Source organism: Empidonax traillii, unplaced genomic scaffold, assembly GCF_003031625.1.
Source record: "Empidonax traillii isolate 1590-97213 ecotype Southwest subspecies unplaced genomic scaffold, ASM303162v1 scaffold388:size1278207, whole genome shotgun sequence".
Lineage (NCBI taxonomy): Eukaryota > Metazoa > Chordata > Aves > Passeriformes > Tyrannidae > Empidonax > Empidonax traillii.
The window spans coordinates 1,119,210-1,137,246 of NW_020955581.1; the positions used below are offsets into that span (position 1 = coordinate 1,119,210).

An 18,037-nucleotide genomic window follows, 5' to 3' on the forward strand; every position below is an offset into this window, starting at 1 on the left:
TTTTTATATAAAGTTTAGTTGCTTAAAGTAGAATGGGGGTACTGTGAGCTCTTACAGAAACATTTTATAATTCAAGCTGTTATGCTTCCATACTAAAAAGTTAACAAGGGGAAAGCTGTAATCACATTATGAATTGAGCCATTTCAAAACCAAAACAGTGTAGGAAAACAGTGTATTCACAAAATGAATACTAAGATACATTTATCCCAATTCATACAGCAAACCAAAAAAAAATTGAAAGCTTCTTAACAACAGTTAATAGAGGATCCAGATGAACATTTCTGTACTTATTCAACATTTACTAGACAGGAGAAGCTAAAGAGCAATCCAGAGCAGTATTTGCAATGCAATTAGGCTAGACAAGTAAGTCTGAATGTATGCCAGCTGCAGGGGTCTGCCCTTAATTCACACAATCAAATGTCTAGTGTGTCACACAGTGTCTAGCATCAGTATCTCCAGCATTAAAAGTCTCATCAGATATGTACTTATTTACTGAGCATCTTAATCGGGGTCTGAGCACATATCTAGCTGTACCTTCTAGCAGTCTATGTGCCAGTCCATCACCATCTGTCAGTTAAAGCTTTCACAGACAGAAAAAAATCAATTCAAACAAATGTGTTCGGCACTCAAACTAAGCTATCATTCACATTTCTATATAAGACTTGAATTCCTTTTCAGTGTTCTTCAACTTTGACCCAGCTCTACCCCCTCCTTCACTGAAAAGGGCAAAGACAACAGCCCAGCAAGTGGGACAGGCAAAACAGACCTCCTTTGTTCACTTTTTCCCTTTCAGTTTTCTATTGAGGTAAATAACTGAAAGCTCAGCCAGCCTCCAGTAGCTCAGAAGAAAGCAATATAGTTAGCTTGCAACTATCCTTTCCTGGTTAACAAACTGTGGGACAAAACTTATGGTGCATCATGTTAATCTTATTATTGGAGATTAACTCTTTACAAATTCTCTTAATATTATATTTAGACAGTTTTCATAAATGCAGAATTTCAAATATCTTTAATAATGAACTGAATAGGCAATAAACTTACTGGCTTAAAATGTAACAAATTCTCACTGTGGAGAAAGTATAACTAAATTTTTTGAATACTAGCAGCCCACTCAGGGAGGCAAAATCAAATTCATTGCATATTGCCCAACACACAACTCCTACATTATTCCCTCATTTTACATTACCAACATATATTTTCCTCTGTATGGCTTCCCATTTTAGCAACTCTGTTCATAAAACATGACAAAACAAACAAGCCCGGGGAAAACCGTACAACAGAGTTGTACTGTATTATTTCAATGTAATGGAAGTTAAATAATTACAATTCAAGGTGATTTGAGACAAATTAACAAAACTACAGACTAATAGCAATTCCACAGCTGCAGGCAAAATGGATTTAATTTTTAGGCTGACTGAGCTATTTGAGCTATGCAATAATCTATCAACAAAATCCCAAACCTTTAGTGTATTCAGTATCTTTTGTGTCCAAATACCATGGAGATTCATTTCCCTAAAGCAGGACAAACGGTTAGATGTGCATTGCCTTTTCCTGACTTGAAATCAGAATCCTCAAACCAATAAAATCTGACAATTAGAGAGACCCCAAGAAACTCTGACTTGGTTACTTGAAGCTTCTGCTGTCACCAGAGAGAAACACCAAAGTGCAACAAGGTAGCAGGAGGTATCAACACGTATCACTGGATTTGTTATCCCATTTTCTGAAAATAAAGACTACTTAAAATAGCCAAATTTTCTTACTACAGCCCTTTTTATCAAACAAGCTGTGGTATATGTGATAATTAATACACTTTCTCCAAGAAGATAAAGAATAGTAACTAGGGCTAAGATTCTGGAGATCTCATTCACCTTCAACATTATAATTTTTGAGTATATTTACTGTAGCCAGTAACAGTAATGACAGAATTAAGATACTAATACGAGCATGATTAATTGTGGATTTATCTGTGAGTTGTGAAGAGGGTTTTAGCTCCATCCTTAACACCAGCTGGTATATGCCAACCCACCACCCGATGTGGTCACCCCGCCGTGCAGATTCCCTTTAGCTACACTGCCTTTGCACAGCCCCGAATGCACATTCATTCAGTGGATCCCAAGTTCTGTCAACAGCAAGCAGCTTTCTGGGTTTGCTTCTTTACATTCAATATTCTCAGAATATAACACTTTCCCAGTTTTTTATTATACATTCTGGCAGCTAATTTTAGACACTCAAGAGAATTTCACACTACTTTGAAATTCAAATAAGTAACTTCGGCATCAAACTCTTCAGCAACTCTGGTCACTTGCATTGCAATTTCTATTCAAAACTAAACAAATGCCGGAGAGGTATTCATAGGAATGATAACATCAACCAGGTCAGACAAATATTAGAAAGATACTGCACCTGCAAGCCAGTTTTTTGACTTCTAGATCCTTTGTGCAAGTATGTAACACTATACTATCTTTCTCTTTCCAGCTGATACCCTTTGCCAAAGAACACCAGCAAGATCCCCCTCTCGGCATATAAGCTGCTCTCAAACGCAAAATGCAGTCCAGATGCTTTCTGATGTTGTACAGTGACCTGTTTTATGCACAGATCCATATAACTACTATCTATAAATTATCACATCTCCTATGTTAAGTTATGGAAGGTGTTGAAATGATTAACAGTGCATCTGTTAGATACAATGAAGTCTTCAGGTTTCATCTACCTTTTCCCCAGTATACTTAAGAATCAAATGATAGTCAGACACAGAGAAAGAAATGCACAAAGACAGGGAACATCAGAAAAAAGGAACCGAGGTACTTAATACTGGCTTCTTGAGTCAGTAGGAGGTTGGTTTTAATAAACACCAAAAAGCTGGAGTTTTGTGGATAAAAGAACATCTTGTCATGATCTATAGGTTCCATCAGAGAGTTAAATATCACATTTTCCATTGTTTTCATCCAACTACATAAAGAGGTAAGCAATAGCGTTCGTCTCACAGAGTACCTGTCAATATGGAACAGCCTTATTGACTGGGCTGAAGCACACTATGATCTTAAATATTTAAACAGCTTGGATATATTAATCAGGTGCTGTTTACACTTAGACTCCGAAGTCTTGGTTTAAACACATTTCAGACTTTAAAACTAACACATCTATGCTAAAGAGTTCAACAGTGGCTGACGGTTTAGTCAATTTTTAGTTTATAACCGAATAGGCAAGTGCACTCTCTGCCCAGACTTGGTCGTGATATTCTGCATTAATTGTAATCAAGAACCAAAACAAGGGAAAACAAGAAAAGCCCGGCATTCATACACATTGTAGCTATTTTATATCTAAATAATATCGCATTTGTAACGGGGGTGAAAAAGAGGGGAGAATGATGAAAAATAATGGCGCAAGAGCCGAAACGCGGAGCGCAGCACTTCAGCACCGACAGCTCCTTCCCCGCACACGCCCGGCCCTCGCCCCCGCCGGGCAGCGCACGAAATGGCGACCGAGCGCACCCGGGGATGTGGGCGCGTCGCAGCCGCGGAGCGTCCCCGCCCGGCCCGGCCGAGACCGACCCCCCCGCCCGGGAGGTGCCACCGGCCGCCGCCGCAACAAAGCCCCGCAGCGGCCCCGCGGCACCGGGCGGGATAGCCAGGTGCCTCCTCGCCCGGCCCCTCGGAGGAGCCGCGGTATCCGCGGCGGGTGGGCAGCTCCTCGCCGTCGGGGCGCTGCGGGGGGCTGTGACACCGGCGGCGCGTGGGCTGGCGGCGGGGTGCGGGGGGTGATAGCGGCTGCGCGGGGGGATGTGACACGGGCGGTGAGCGGGTACGACACCTGCGGTGCGGGGTGATGGATGACAGCAGCGGTGCGGGGGGATGCGATACCGGCGCGGCGGCGGGCGCGGCACCTCCCGCAGCGTGATGCGCGGCGCGGCGACAGGGACGGACAGGCCAATACTCACGGGAAGGTGCGGCCAATCCGCCCGGGGAGAAGAGGGTCAAGAGGGTACCCTTGCTCTTCCTCTTGCTCTTCTTCTTTTTCTTCCTCCTGCTGCTGCTGCTGCTGCTGCCGCCCGCTCGGCAGCCCGGCGAGAAGAGCCGCGGCGGGCGCGCTCCCGCGCTGTCCCCTCCCCGGCGCCCCCGCCCCCGCCGCGCCGCGGGGAAGGCGCGCTCCCGCGCGGGGGCGGGGAAGGCGCGCGCGTCTGCGCGAGCCGCGCCGGGAGGGGCGCGCGCGGCACGGGGGCCGGGGCGGGGCGCGCGCCCCTCGCACCTGAGGAGGCGGCTCCGCCTTGGGCGGGCATTGCTGAGTCCCGTTCGCCCCACCCGGGTTAAAGCAGGGGTGGCATCATCGTCGTGCCGCCACTCAGGGGTGCCCGGACGGTCACCAACTCGGCCCTGAGCCTCCCCAGCAGCGCCGGTGCCCTGCAGTCCCCGGGCGGGCACAGCCGAGCGCTCCCCGGGGCACCCCCAGAGCCGCCCCCCCGGCGAGGGCGGCGTTTTAAATAGCCGCATTATTTTAGCCCGGCAGTGCCCCTCTAAATAGATGGTTTCAGCGAGTTCCCAAACTGGAGACAAGGATATTATTTTACACTCGACAATTGTCCTGTTGAACTCGTTAAATTTCCAGTTCATAAGTTCAGGAAGGCAGGCGCTTGGATTCGATCACTCAAAGAGAAGCACTGGGTGACACCATTTGGAGAACAGCCTGGAACTGGGCTTATTTCAAATAAACCTTTCCGCTGAACACACCTCTTGCAGTGCTTCCCTCTCACATCTTGCAATTCATTCAATGCACAACATCTGAAAGCATTTTAATGTAACTTTGAGACGTCTGAGGGCTGTGCTCAGTATTGCTCAAAATTAATTCAAGTATACCTTTAACATGAGTAAATGCAATTAACTGCCACTGTTGAACTTGCCTTTGGATCAGCTCGTTTAAGAATAGCCTTTTGTGCATTGCAAGGTTGCAACTTTTATAATGGTTAACTATTACACATTTCAGGGAACAGCTCTCAAGGTGAACTCTATGGTGATAACTTAATAGTGCAAAACATGATGCCTAAGATGAGCAAAAAACCCTTACCCTGCAACCCTGCAGAAACCGCTTTACGACTGGCAAGTTAAATCTGATGTCTGACCTTCTGAAAAACAACACTCTAGATGAATAACAGATTCTATAAATGATAGAGCACATGCATATAAATATCCAAGGGTTAAACAATAACTCAGACATTACTGCTTCAGACTCTGGAGATATTCAAGCTCCTCTCAATTTGAGGCCAGGATATTAATGTTTGAAACCTGAATATGCAAAGAAGATTAGAATGAATGTGAACAAACTCCTTTTTATAAAGAGGGGAAGTAAGTGCTTGAATGTTCTTTACTTTTATTTGTTTGCTAACCTTTTCATTTTTGCTACACAACTCCCATGTTCCCAGCTAATTTATTCAAATATAAAAATACTACAGTCTGAGTAATTGTGCATCAGTGTGTAAGGGGGCCTTAAAACACTAGGATATTGCCTGACTTTGCTTCCAAGATACTGTGTTCTGTAAGGAGATCATGTAGCTACTATTGAATTTGAGAGATTATGGATATAAAATGCAGAGAGAAGGATGATTTCTCAGACAGCTATCTATCTGTTTGCCTCCTTGGTGGATTCCCAGGGGAACATGGTGAGCCAAACCTTCAGAAGGTGGAGTGTAGAACTGAAGGACACTTGAGGGGAAAGATTTGAGTTTAACTTTCTTAAAATGTAGGATCAAAGAGCTGGTTATTATTTGGATAGCCCACGTTAGTTTAAAAGCACAAACACTGGGCTGTGGCAAACCACTTGGTGCAAGTTAGACCACAGAAACCAAGTAAATGAAGAGATTTCACTGTTGCAGGCAGAGTGCGACAAACAACTCTATACTGATGTATGATGAGGCTGAAGTGTTGCAGCTGGTATGATTACACCCTCATGATTCCCCTGAGAATTTAAACTGTAATTTTTATATTAGTGAGAAAAACAAATACATACGTTCAGTAGCACAAAGCAGAAGTTTCCACATGGTGGCATACCTATAATCATACAGTAAACAAGTAAATTCAAAGGTTTGTACTAGGAGCTACTTCTGCTGGTAATGGAATCCACTACTGTGGATGAGTGCCATCTATACTGGCAGTAGGATGGTGGCATCAAGCAAAGAGAAACAGGTGAGGCTGTTGGCATAAATGACATCCCCCTCAGCCATTACGATAAGCAGAAATGGTGTGGCTGAAGGACTATTAACTTTCTAAGTTCATCTCTGCTACCTTGCATCTTTTCTGTAGTCATCATACTACTTTTTGTAGCCTTTCTCCTCACTTTGCCTGCTGCAATTATATCCATGGATTTGCAGTTCCAAACATAGTGGTTTAGTCTTCATGAGCCTTTAATACCAACTTTGGTTTACTTAGATACTGCTGTCTTCTACCTGTTGAGGTTTTTTGCTAGTCTTTGGCATTTTGTTCCTAAAGCAGACATTTTTAAGGATTATGGAAAGACATCTTGGGTTGTACATCTCACCTAACTTTAGATGTTTACTATGTGAATGTCTGCATCTGAGCTAGTCACTCTCTCCACTGACCATAAAGGGAACCAGAAATAGGCAGTTTTAGTGTATGATTCATCTAACCTATTTTAGATGTCTACATTAGAATAAGCCGAGTTGCATCCTAGAAATGCCGGTTTCTATCCATTGACTGTAACAGGACCAGCGGGTGTCTTGTTCAGCTGTAAATGTCTACATTGTAAGAGTCTTCATTTACTCAGCTGAATGCCACCCATGTGATTTTAACATGCGTTATCCCACTGTTCCACTTGTTTTGAGGTCTTACAATGGTAAACGGAGCATGGTGCAGCACACAAAGTACTTTGCACAAAGAAAAATGGTGAGGTATACCCCACTGAATATATTCAAAGTCAATAGAACTTAGACTAATCATATTTGTTAGATTATGGGGCCACCCAATCAAAAACTGAACAACTTTTGAGACTAATTTTAATCTATTTTATTTATGGGCATTTCATATTTCCTTTGGAGGATCTTCTGATACCATAAAAGTAACATAAATGCACTTATTGCTCGTCTAATACTTTTCAGAAGCTAGTATTTATTTACTATAGCAGCATAAAATGTGCATATTTCTAAGCAGAAAAGAGACCAAAGACAAGATCAAAAGTTTAAGAGATAATGTCTAATGTTAAAAGCTGCGCTGCTTGGTATACAGTAACAAAATCAGCTTTCACAGACCACCAGGCAGAGGATGTGTTTTAATGGAAGATACGTTGAGAACTAGGGTAGCAAGAGTATCGTACAGGAAAGACGCTGCACAGAAATGTTCTGATGTGCTGTCAAGAATTGAAAAAAACATACTTAAGGCTTCAGAACTATTCTCTCAGAAGACAATTTGTGACTACAATTAGGTACTGCCATGCCTGATTTATAAGCTATCACCTACGTTTCCCTTACAGGAAATCAGAGTTCTTCCGGAATCCTAGAAGGCCAGCAAGCTAAGCAGTTGGAGACAGCCACATGGAAATGCTGTGAGTTTAATCATGCCTATTATGGACTTTACATATTCAAATCTGGTGGCAAACTCTGCCAGGGATTCACAGGGCTGAAACTTCCTCCAGGAATTACATGCTTAAATGCAAAATGAAAGGAAGCCATCCTGTTCTTTGAGAAGCAGATGGAAAGGAGGAGCTGTTGGTGCTGTCACCTGTCCCATCTTCCATTAGCTTGATCGTTAGAGTGCTGAGAAAGGGAGTAGGAGCTTCCTTTGCTCAATAAACTTTAACTTCTCAGGGCACATACCTTACAAAAACATAGAGGAGAATCTGAGGATGAAGGCAGAGTTTTCAATCCACTCTGCACAGGATAGTTAAACACTGAAAGCAAGACTACACACATAAAGTACATCTCACACAAAAAAGGAAACTGTAGTTGATATAGTTGCCTGTGTATAGGAAAACTTGAGTTTTAAGCCTATGCCCACACATACTTCACTGGGTTTTTCATGTCTTTGTTGTTGTTAGATTTGTAACTGGCCTTCCTTCTCCCCAGTGTCTTGATTGTCTAGGTTTGACTGATGATTAGAGCATTCTCTCTTGTGCCTGTGAGTATTTAATAGTTGTGTGGAAAGTAAAATACCTTCAAAAAGAGAGAGGACAGCACCATTTTATTTTGGAAAACTCCATTTCTTAGCTGCTAATTAGCAAAGGCTGAAAAAGGAGTTAAATATACATCACACACCCTGGACAATTCTAATCACAGGAAGATACTACCATCAGCTCTGTTTTCTGTCAAGTTTAATCAATCAGATGGATTTCTCTGAGAAAGGTTTTCAGGTATAAGGAAGAGATGAACTTCTTGAAACATTCACAGATACCAACGTACGCATATAACAGTACTTTTCTCCACTCCCAAGTATAAAGTTAGAAGTTTTCAGAAACTTCAGAGAGAAAAAATTATACAAAATTTATATTTTGTATGATCTCTGGCATATTACAGAAACTACATGTGTTTTTGACAGATGTGTTCAACATGGTGAAAAGGTTCAAGACAACCTTAGATGTACTTACAGACCGGGGAATGAGATGCTGGAAAGCAGTGTCATGGAAAGGGACCTGGGAGTCCTGGTTGATGGCAGCCAGGAAGGCCAGTCAAGTCCTGGGGGGAATCAGGCAAAGCGTCACCAGCCAGTGGAGGGAGGGGCTTGTCCTGCTCTGCTCTGCACTGGTGCAGCCTCACTTTGAATATTGTGTGCAGTTTTGGGCACTGCAATATAAGATATTCAGCTATTGGAGAGCATCTGAAGGAGGGCAACAAAGATGGTGAAGAGCCTTGAGGGGAAGCTGTGTGAGGAGCAGCTGAGGTCACTTGGTCTGTTCATGCTGGAGAAGAGGAGACTGAGGGGAGACCTCATTGCAGTCACAACTGCCTTCTCAGGGGAAGAAGAGGGGCAGGCAGTGATCTCTTCTCTGTGGTGACCAGTGACAGAATCTGAGGGAATGGCCTGAAGTTGTGTCAGAGGAGATTTAGGTTGGATATTAGAAAAAGGTTCTTCACCCACAGGGTGTTTGGGAACTGGAACAGGCTCCCCAGGGAAGTGGTCACAGCACCAAGCCTGTCAGAGTTCAGCAAGAATTTGGGCAATACTCTTGGGCACATGGTGTGACTTTGGGGGATGGTCCTGTGCAGGGCCAGGAGCTGGACTCAGTGATCCTTGTGGGTCTCTTCCAACTCCTCATATTCTGTGATTCTGTGAAGTCACTGGAAAATTGATATTAATTTCACCTGGACTAGTGTTTTATCTGATATATAAATGAGGGAAGGTAGCTCTTCACACACGGCAGGTTAAACTGTCTGGAAACACCAAACACTTTTTGTGTGCATGATTAGAGTTCACATTTTTCCATTAGAAGAGGTTGGCTGAGACAATTAAAAACTTCTTACAACCCTACTTCATAGTTCAAGGTTCTTGAAAAACTACTCCGCAAAGATCAAAAGTCTACAGGCATCAGGCAATTTGTCCAAGGGACTTCTAAAGTGCCGAATACTTAGCAGCTCCATTTTCAAAAACAGCAGCTTAGAATCAAGCTTGACATTACAATTTAACCTGTCTCATCGTTCAGCCAAGTGTCTCACAGGTTGAGTTTGTCTTCAGTGGGGTGTTTTCCATTATGGAAATGAGCTGGAAAACAATGCCAGGATTCTGGAAAAGCCTAATAATAACAACTATTAAAGCTATAAGTCTTGCTTTAGTGAAACTTTATTCCAGTCTACCAAACAGTCATGCACTTATTTATTGTACATATCTATAATGGGAATGGACTTAATGATTTTCACACACACTCACAAAAACTAAGCATGTACTGAAGTCTTTTATGATGACAGAGAAAAAGAACAAAGTTGTTGAAAAAGGAAGGGCTTTATCCCAACATATGAATATAAATTTTGATCACATGTAGAAAGGCTTAGAATAAAGGGAAGGTTTTCCTTGGGAAATTTAGAAGAAGGAGAGGAAAACTTTGGTGAAAAATTCTATCAATTAAGTCCTTTTGAAGTTATCCTTTAGTCTTGAACTACAAAAATGCCCAAAGGGCTTTTCTAGTCTGCTTGCTTAGGATACACCTTGTTCTCTAAGTCTGCTGGACCTTCTAAGAATGAAATTAGTTTTAAATTACAAACACACAATTGCCCTAATGGCTTGTGTTTGGATTTCTCGAGCAGTGAGAAAATCTCTGGATAAATTGACTGGCTCTACCGGGTTCCCAGTGGAGAGACATCACTTCATAGTCTTTGGAGCTTTCTGAAGCAGACAGTGAAGAATCAACTTTATTTTTTTCCACTTAACTACATATATTTCCAAGATTCTCTTCTGTTGGTCACTGTATCAGGATAATAACATATTTTAAAGGTTCCGAAAACTATAATTACTTTAAATAAAAGGTTTCACACTTCATGGCTTATTTATGGTAGTCCAGAATACCACATAATAAAATTATTTCTGACCCTGCAAGTGTTCAATTCACCACAGGCAAAACACCCAGGATATGAGGAAAAGCAATCCCTGTGCAGCCCATCACCTCAGTTACCGTGTACTGCAATGTTGTGTGTGAGTATTCTCAATTTTAATTGGCACTGAGGTAGTTACTAAATCCTAGAGTCAAAGTCCAAGCACCAAATGGTGTTAGAAGATATGACTGATGATCACAAGAACAGCTAATCACTAGCCCTTTGGGAAACCTGGAAGAGGAGAAAAGATCTCCTAGGAATGTTCGAGTTGCATGGGCCTCCAGGTATGAACTGAGAATTTAGAAGGGTTCTAGAAATCTGCCCTTGATGAATCAAATACTTCAAACTACTTGGGGAAAAAATGCTGAAAATGTTTGTTTTGGAACAAATTAATTAAACCCAATGCATTTGTGCATCACAAGATGCGTGATAGCACAGATTTAACAAAAGAAAGGAATTTTAAAATTAAAAGATGCCGAGATTTTCCAAAAGCTATCAGGTGACATACTGTTGGAAATGATTTTCACATGCTTTTAAGACTAAGTTGAGGTGCAACGAATTTGCAAAGTTCGTGTTTCATGGGCAGCCTGAGCCTCAACATAAACAGAAGTGATACGTTTCTTTTATCCCCTCATGCCCAATAGAAAATTACACTGACGCATAAACAGCAAGCAAATCTGTTTAGTTTTACTATTCTGTCTCTAGCAGATGAGCTTTTGCTTGTGTTTTTGTATTTGGATCATTTCCAATTCATGATATATTGGCATAGCACTCCTCAGTACAGCACCTGAATGCTTCACTATGTCCTCTTGTGCTTGATCTACCCCAACCCCCTGCTCTTTCCACATAATCCCTGAGGTTCATTATTTTTCCATTCTTTTCTGGCAAGAGCATATAATTTTCAAACTGGAGGAAAGTTACACAATTTCTAAGAATACTGGAAACAACTCTTCTCTGTCACTATTTTACAGTTTGCTGGAAAAGCAAGTATCACATACAGCAATTATCGTGAAGTTTGGGTATCTTCCATGTCTATGCTGTATGTCACTCAAATACATGAAAAACTGTAGTTAATGATGTATGATCCCTGGTGTTCACACTTTCCTCTCGCTGGAAGTGAGCCCTTTTCCAATTTGTGTTCCTAAGATTGTCATTCTTTTATTCTCCAACTACCCTCGCTCCTTCCAAAGTGCTCAGGAGGGGCTCACATTTAAAGGATAATCATTCATCTCCTCTGGTGCCAGAACTTGCTTACCTGCTTGCTCTGATGCTGACTGCTAAAAAGTCCAGCAGTTCCCCCAGCTCGGTAGTTCCCTTGATTATTTTGAAAACTTGCAGAAGTTAATTCGTGTAGTTACCAGCTAATATGTCCTGGAAGCAGATGGCTGAAGTGACAGAGCACAGACTGGGCAATAATTCCTCAGTCACTAAGAGTGGTGCAAGAGGTTTTCCTGATTTACTCAAAGTGACTAATACCAACGGATATTTTCTTTTTTATTTCATTGCCAACCAGCTGAGGGAGGTGATTGTGTGCTGGTGCAGCCTCACCTTAAATATTGTGTGCAGTTTTGGGCACTATAATATAAGAAGGATATAAAGCTATTAGTGTTGAAAGAAGGACTATAGAGATGGAGAATGGTCTAGAGGTGAAGCCTGACAAGAAGCAATTGAGATCACTTAGTTTATTCAGCCTAGAGAAGAGGAGACTGAGGGGAGACCTCATTGCAGCTTCCTCACAAGGGGAAACAGAGGGGTGGTCACTGATCTCTTCTCTCTGGTTATCAGCAATAGACCAGAGGGAATGATATGAAGGAATAGGCTGGATATTAGGAAAGGGCTCCTCACTCAGAGGGTGGTTGGGCACTAGAACAGGCTCCCTGAGGAAGTGGTCACAATATCAAGCCTGTTTGAGTTCAAGAAGAGTTTGGACAATGTGGGACTGGTGGGATTCTCAGGGTTGTCCTATAGGCGCACAGTGGGATTCTTGGGGTTGTCCTGTGCAGGGCTAAGAGGTGAACTTGATGATCCTTTTGGGTTCCTTCCAACTCAGAATATTCTATGATTCTGTGACTTCTTTAATAATAAAGACAGAGGGGAACCAAACCTGAAAAGGTAAAGCATTGCAGTTTTGTTGCTCTTTGGTACTGGAAGTCCCAGCTGGTGACAAGCAAAATGGTCTATTGGCTGGCACCAGCAGGTGTAGCCAGCAGGCTCTGATGCCCACAGCTGGAGACAATGTGGGTCAACCAACCTCAGGAGAGGCAGTGGAAACCTTTGGATCTATGGGACTGATTCCCCAACTTTTTAATCTAATACGGTCTGTAAAATGGGGTCAGGAGAATGCCTGTACTCCTTACTCCAGGGAGTATTCCTAACTTGCTGTGGATACATCCAGCTTTTCTTCTGTATATGTGCATGAATGCATTCATTATTTTCCATAGATCACAGAAAAAGTTTAAATCTGAGTTCCCTCACACATTTAAATATTCTATGCTAAATAACCATTTTATTTAGCACATTCATTAGTAATTTGCTTATTTGATGTATGAGTATCTGTAATCAATATACAAATGAATTTGGGACTTACTGTTTCAATCTGTGACTTCAAGCTGAATAGATTCATCTGTCATCTAGATTTCTCTTCAAAAACATGGTATATATATAACCTTTGACATCAAATTTTGTTTTTTCTGCTGACATCCACTTATGTTATGAAGTTACTTTTTGTTCTTGTGATTAGAGAGAAACCTTCTACCATCAAAATCAATCTCTTGGCACCATATATGTATGTTTTCCTGTTATTTTAGCTATGTAGTAACGATTTTCTCATTTCTCCGATCATCTGTTGTTCTGAGAAACATTTGTGCTCTGCTCAAAGGTTTAGAAATGCTGTAACACTGACTTTTTTAAGCAGGAGAGACAAGGCTATTTTTTTTTTATAACACTTTTATCATTCTGTGTTCTATGGCACAAATTCAAGAATTAACATGAAGAGAGTTATTTTAGGCAAGTACACTCTTGTCCAGAAATAAACAGAGAAATAGATGAGCACAAGGGCTGTTCTATAAGCCATTTAGCAATTGTGTGTAACAACAGCATTAGGTTTCAAAATGAGGCATGTGATTATTAAATACTACTTTACAATACAGCATTACAGGTACAGGGGTGTCAGAAGTCAGACAACTTCTATAAGGCAGAGCTAAAAAAAATAAGAGTTCTTCAGAATGGGCAACAATGACATAGAGAAAAATTGATATATTCTGGGAAAGAAAAAGGGAACATCTTGAAATGGTACTCGGGCCGGAACTCCTACAGAAATGCCATCAATACCTTTTGTCCCTAAGGAAATAAACCTGGACCTGGATTCACGACAGCTATTGTTCTAGGCCTTTAAAGCAAGATGAGAATAAGGCAAGATGATTTATCTGAGCAAAACTATGAAATCCTAGATCTCTTCACAGTGATGTGGAAGGGTAGGTGGAGCTGAGTGCATGGCTAACTACTTGCCCCCATCTTGTTTTATGGGGACTGTAGAGACAGGTGCTTAGAGATGATACACAGCTCCAACCCATATACCTGAGTAAAAGCTCGAAGATGTAAGACACTAACACTGAGCCTTACATGATCTGATTTGTTGACCTTCACAGCAGTGACTGCAGACCAGAGGCTAACACTAAAATATAGACTAGCTGTAGCAGTTATTGTTTAATTCAAGCTAAAGGAAGGCTGTGGTGTTATATCTCTATGAAGCTATTTGAGCATGTCTGCATCAGATTAGAAAATCAAGTGTATTCAATCATTTTCTAATCTGCTGTTTACTGTTGAGGAAAGGGGTTTATGAGATGCAGTGTGTTTGTTTTTACAAGTATAGTCTGACAGGGTGCCTTACCTTCTGAAGAAGCTCTTTATTCTCATTTCTTTTTAGGTAACTAGGGAAGAAAAGCTGTCTAGAAACTGTCATTGTAAAAAAGTACATACTTCTGAGCACCTAATTAGAAGTTCTCTTTGCTACTTTGAACAGGCTTTGGCTCTGCTTTGTGCAAATTCAGAATTCTTCATTGTCTTTCCTTAACATGCCTCTGGCATCCATAATGCTTTGGGCCTCTGGGAAGGACTCAGCTCAAGTCCAGACAACCCACGTTCCTCAAGGAACAGGACTTTCACACTATCAGTCAGGTAACCTCACATGCTCTGCAGTGATTTCAGGCTGCCAGCACATATTCCGTGCCCCCTCCATGAGGCATGCTTTTGTAGAGTCACAGATTGCACATCTTTGAAAAAGCATGGCAGCACAGGCTGCCATCAGGACCGATTAGGTTTTTCCACCACCAGCAGCAGGGTGCCCTCTCACACAATAGAAAACTAAATTTTGAATAGCAATATGCCTATGCCCATGTCACCCCATGGTTACAACCATACAACTCTCTTGTAGGGTTAGCAGAGCGGCATCCATGCTGATCCTTTGGCTTGCTCAAGAAACACAATCCCTTCCACACATATCTGAGAACCTGACCTGACACCCCTCAGCCCAACACTGGATCTGGCTTGGGAACTTTGTTATACTCATTGTACAGTGTACTCATTTCTCTGGGACAGAAGGTTGCCATGGGAATCTTTTGAAGAACTGTCCCAGGCAGAAAGGAGAAAGCTTGGCACCGGCTCTCTGCCAAAAATAGCTGTCTGCCTATTTCACAAACATCCCAATACGTTAGCTGGGCACTTGATACCAGGTCTGTCAGGGATGCTCTTCATAGCAAAGGTCACCAGAACAAGGTATCTACTGTGAGATGAGTTTTTTTGTTACAGGGACTCCACATCTCTGAAGTGCTTTTGCAATGGGGATCTTCTGCAGAGGGACCATTTGACAGTCTTTCACAATGCCTTCAGTGTTGGCATGTCCCATTCTAAGCCCAACTGAAAACAAACATTTCAAAATATTTTGGACACCTGAAAATTTGTCCTTTCTAGTGCTTTTAGTGACTTTGAGCTGTTGTGACCATGGAGTATTGTTTTCTGAGGCCTGGCTGCAAGAGCTTCTTCTTTACAGTGAGCTATTGTGAGGGAGGAAAGCAAAGGCATTGTGTTCTGGATGGTAATAATGATCTAAGTCTTCTTCCTCATTATCTCCAGAAGGACAAACTATCTTTTTCTGTGTACTTTGACTTTTTAAAGGCCTGATGGGACAGAATGACTACTAATATGAAGTGGCTACAACTCTAATGTGGAGGAAGAGAGTATCTGCTGCCCGTTTGCAGCAGCCGCAGTGTCTGGCGCCAGCAGGGGCCATTTGTAGAATGACCAAGTGTCCACGCAGCAGGACCTGTGTGGCAGTGATGCTGCTTTTTGGGAGTGCCACAGGAACAGCACCTCATACCAAGGACCAACTCATACCAGTCGCTGACAGAAGACAGCAGCAACCCCGCAGATGTGATCTAACACGTGCTGGATATATTCGGTTCAGGAAACTAATCTCTTTTTTAGCAGTATTTGTTTTGAGTTGAATTATGATGCACCTGCTGCAAATGAGATGACGTTTACCTGAGAGGTTGCAGTGTGCTGAGCCCTGCATAATGCATGAGGAAAAGCTTTCAGTTTCTCAGAGATGGTCTGAAGTGAAAGCACTTTACAGACATAAAATATAAAGGAACAACATTACACTGGAAGTATTTTGACTTCTTTTTTTCCTTTGCTATCTCTAATATACACTATTGAGATATATATATATGAACCTATGCAATAAACAGCTGTCCAGAGCACACTTGCTTCCTGATAATCTCATCTAAGTTACTCATCCCAAGGGTTTATGACACATCTAGTGCAAATTATTAAAACTTTGTTTGCTATAGAAACATTATTGTCTTTCCTGCTGTATTCATAACCAGATTGTTTTGACCTGCTTGGTGATGTCTTAAAGTCTAATATTTAGCAAGAAATAAACCAGCTAGAATGCACACAATGCTCAAGTTTTGAAGTTATGGCATGCTTATGTCCTAATAGATTATGTAGAGTAATGCTTTGAAGTCAAATTTAGTAGTGTAAATGACTTTGTCCTTTGATTTCACATATTATGCAGTACCTGAGGTACCTACCTTTCCTTGTAGGATGATAGACACATTCCTTACTCACCTTGTAAACTCTCCAACAGTTTTGCTTTATTTTCTTTGCAATATAGGTCTTGTCCTTATATAGTTAGAAGTTTTCTGTGACTGCCTGACTTGCCTGCCTGAAATTACATTCAAATGAGATGTACAAAGGGATAGGACAGGCCCATACGTCTGATTTCTACAGAGCAGCCACTGAGGAAACATGGAACAGTGGCTGTGCTGAAATTATGCCCTGGACATAGACCAGGTTTTTAAGATGTTATTTTTGGGGATTTGCTATCCAAATTTTGAGACACTCTGGAAGACTGTTTCCCTGTGGTATTAGTGTGATGATTATAACATTATTCAATTAGAAAATAATGGTGTAAGAACAAAAAGCTGTTCTCTTTCCAGCTTACAAGGTCTTGAAAATGAACAAAAAGCTTTCAAATGCTAAAATCATAAGTTTGCTAAATTTAGCAGTGCACTTTAATGGTATTTAGTTCTATGCCCAGGTTGTCTCTGTGGTTTTACATGAAAATTTTATATTACAGCTTCTTCCTGAAAAGCAAAGATTTCAAACTACTACCATATGTTTTTGCTATTGGAATTATATGAGGAAATAGCTGTTAATGATGCTATTATGAGAAACTGATAAAATAAATGAAATAATAAATAAAAAGTAAAGTTGAATAGCTGCTAAGCATGCATTACCAAGGATGTAAGCACTGGAGTGTTTCAGTGCTTGTTTAGTTTTTACAGTATGTGAAAAATTGCTAACGGTTCCCCCTTACCAAAGTCTGCCAATTTAATAAAATAAATAATAGAATTGTCCTTGTTAAATCTTGAAGAAAGAGCAATTAAAAAAATTAGTTCTTGTTATAGGAGTGTCTACAAACAGTGAGGGCCAGGAGTTGGAGCAGGTGTCACACTGGAATTAATGGGTGCATACCAGGAACAGACATGGCAGTGGGTTTGGGAATGAGGAGGCTGGGAATGAGGAGGGTGAGCAGTCAACAGGGGAATCAGAGGGGGCAGCCGCCCCTTGAGTTCACAGCTCAGTGATGTGTGGCTGGAGCAAGGAGAGCCTACTCCTCTTGTTCCTACACTCTGGGGAAGAGGCATTTGGCATGCTTGTTTTTCATTGTAAATTAATATGATAACACTAAGAATATACCTTACTTCTAGCACCAAGCTGTCCCTCAAATGAAACAGTTCTGCAAGGTCTGAAAATTTGACTCACTTTACAAGCAGCAGTGAGAAAAAACCCACAACAACTGCATTTCCTTTCTTTCCTCATGTAGCTGAATGTAAAAGACTATAGGTTTGTATCACAGCTGGCCTGGGAGTGCAGTCCTTAAGCAGAAAGAGGAAGCCTTAACACATCCCTCTCCTGCAACAGATTATGTTTGGATTTGTCATTTTGAGAACAGTC

General features: G+C 41.6%; 1 protein-coding gene across 2 annotated transcripts in view; it reads right to left on the bottom strand.

Annotated features, from left to right (window-relative positions):
• The window catches only part of NRCAM (neuronal cell adhesion molecule), a 151,613-nt gene extending 147,511 nt beyond the window's left edge, over positions 1-4,102 (bottom strand). For both annotated transcript variants that reach the window (XM_027893386.1, XM_027893389.1), the window contains exon 1: positions 3,938-4,102. The gene's annotated coding sequence lies outside the window, so the exon portion shown is untranslated. The remainder of the gene's footprint in view (positions 1-3,937) is intronic.
• Positions 4,103-18,037: the final 13,935 nt, after the last annotated feature.